Here is a 2,942-nt window from a genome sequence, read left to right as displayed (position 1 = left end):
TCTTCTATCCAATCAACCATCCCAAAATGTATCTTACTAGAAATGTGCTTAATTCTCCCAAACATCTCAGCTATAACCTATCATCTATAATCAGAATTAATCATGCAATCTCTTATCATTTTGGTAGAAAAGTCTTTTAGTAGACTGAGAAATCTTAAAAGAAAGTTAATAATTTGATTCATTTGTGGTCTCCTGAACATTTTATTTTGCACAGGGCTAAAATCAATAGGTTATAATTGAACATAAAGGAAACAATTTCAACATCTAGAAAACAAATATAGAATATCAGGGACTTTTTATAAGTATAAAGGATTAAGCGGCTATTAAGATTCTTAGAGATATACAACATACTGAAGTCTTAGGAATTCCTTTTTTTGAAAATGCCATGTTTTTCACTAGAGTCCTTTTCTGACTAACTGTAAAGTATACTGTAACATAAAGAAGTGATATTCAAAATATTTTACACTATCACATTCCTTAGTATTGGAGCAAGATCCTGTCTGCATTTCAGAAAGGTGTGCAAGTCTCAGGGAGATCCAGACGGTATTTACTACACTTGATCTTAGCCAAAAGGCCGAGAAGCGATAATCCAGAGGGTATTTAAAAACAATTTCAAAATTATTTCAATCTTGAAAAAAAATTATTGAGGCAATAAATAGTGCACAGTGGCTAAATATCAGTCTTTGAAACACAGACTTTTAGCATGAGAAGTTTTAATGGAAACCCTGTAACCACGTGCCCTCTTTATCCTGGTCATGAGAGGGCAAATGGCCTGTTCAGATTCACAGAACAGGAACAGCCCTGGTGTGTCCCTCAGCTTACCTAAACTTTAGACAGATTTCTTAATTGACTTTACATCCCTAATCTTTCATTTCTTAAGGGCATTTATTTTGGAAAACTTGCAATTATAAATTATTTCTCTGTCCCTTTGACACATGGATCTTCTTCCAGACTCGTGCCGGTTTTACAACCCAGGAATGTTGGTTTCTCAAGGACCTGGAAGCCATCCCTTTAAAATGCAATCATCAAAAAAAGATAGTGCCCATTTCTCCCATTCTCTGTGGGAGGGTAGTAGTCTAAATTCAATAATTGCTTATTGGTAAACACAGATGGTCTCGTAACATTGACCAGCCTCTCTACTAATGTCCCCTTCTACTTTTCAGCTAGCTCATACCTCTATCTAAAACTCTCCCGTCTTTGGTCTCAGTGGAAATAAGCCCAATCTCTCTCTTATATTGCAAAGGTCTTGAATATAATTTTCCTTAATTGTCAAACTTTTCCAGTGCAGTGTTTCTTTGAGAGAACACTTCTCTTCAAAATCTTGACCTCTTTCTATGACACCATACTCCTTCCAGTTGGTAGCTGGAGTTACCACATAAACCACAGGGGAAAGAAAGATAGTCACCACTATCCTGGTCTACTGTAATATAAATAATGCTCCATGGACACTCTTTTTTAGAATCTTGATGTCAAACTTTAGTGTGCCTAAGAATTTCTTAGGCTGCTTTTAGGACAATGTAGATTCCTAAGTTCCGATTCAGTAGATCTGAGATGGGACCAAAAATATGTATTTTAATATGCATCAAATGATCCCTGCCCTATGAAGTCTGCTTTAGATTATAAGTTTGATAAGGAAAAGAGCCATTTCTTTTTTTAATGTTTATTTAATTTTGAGAGAGAGATGGTGGAGGGGCAGAGAGAGACATGGGGGACAGAGGATCTGAAATGGGCTCTGGGCTGACAGCAGACAGCCTGATGTGGGGTGGAACGCAAGAACCGTGAGATCATGACCTGAGCTGAAGTCAGACACTTAACCAATTAAGCCACCCAGACACCTCAGTAAAGGGTCATTTCTATCTTCCTTACCATTATATCCCTAGTATAGCACCTAGTATTCCAATATTTATTTGTTGATAGATGATTGTTTTGCTTCAATCTTTTCCTATATATTTCCTATATATATATATATATATATACACATACTTTCCTTCATGGAAATGTTATGCTAACGGCCAGCATTTTCATAAATTTGTAAATGCTTCAAGAAATTTTTTTTTTAGAAAAAATAAATGCCCTAATAACAGTAGTACCTTGTTTCAAATGCATTTGCAGGTAAGTTTAGCTCATATTTTGTCATTAGATCCTCATAGCAATCCTTTTAAGGAAACATATTATCTTCCCATTTTACAGATGAGAACACTGAATTTCAGAAAAAGTTAAAGATTGACAATTATAACACAAATAACAGATGACAGACAAGAATAGGGCACAGTTCTTTTAACTCTTAATATAGGGTCATGGAGAAAGCTTGGCAAAGAACTCTTTTAAATTTTGTATTCTATTACTCTAAACAGAGCTATGAATGTTTAAAAATCAAGAACATGTATTTTAGGTGATTTATTAATAGGATCAGCTATTGTATCTTAATCTTTAAAATGAAGGTTATAAATTTAAATTAAAATTTTAATTTTAAAATTTAAAATTAAAATTTAAAATTTAAAATTATATTGAAAAGAGACTTTGCTTAAATTTATTTAGTGTGCTTTCCTAAGTTTTCCAATATCCTTGGAAGTGTGAACTCCTATTTTTTTAAATTTTATTTGTATTGCTATCTCCTTGTTATCTTTTAAACCAGACATCAAGGAGAAAAAAATACGAAAAAAACCCACTTTCCATTGTCCTATGTATTGTAAAAAAGTTCTAAGACTTAAAAAAAATACACAGTTGAATCTAACTGATGCTGTAGGTTGAATAAAGTAAAAAAAAAAAAAAAAGAACTACTTTCTTCTAGTTAAGAATCTAAAAGATTTTTGGAAGCAAATTATACTTTATTCCTCCTTTGGTACCATAGGTTCATTGGCAATTTTTTTCTCAATGAATACACTTAACAACAACTTCATTTTCTAATAACTATCATGTTATGTTGTACAAAATTTGTTTAG

At 33.0% G+C, this 2,942-nt stretch overlaps 1 pseudogene; it reads right to left on the bottom strand.

The window, feature by feature from the left end:
• Nucleotides 1-436: 436 nt before the first annotated feature.
• LOC115522461 lies at nt 437-586 on the bottom strand (annotated as a pseudogene).
• Between the last annotated feature and the right edge of the window lie 2,356 nt (nt 587-2,942).

This window comes from Lynx canadensis, chromosome C1 (genome assembly GCF_007474595.2).
Source record: "Lynx canadensis isolate LIC74 chromosome C1, mLynCan4.pri.v2, whole genome shotgun sequence".
NCBI lineage: Eukaryota > Metazoa > Chordata > Mammalia > Carnivora > Felidae > Lynx > Lynx canadensis.
The sequence above is the reverse complement of the archived record's forward strand: the minus strand, read 5'-3'. Positions and strand labels throughout refer to the sequence as shown.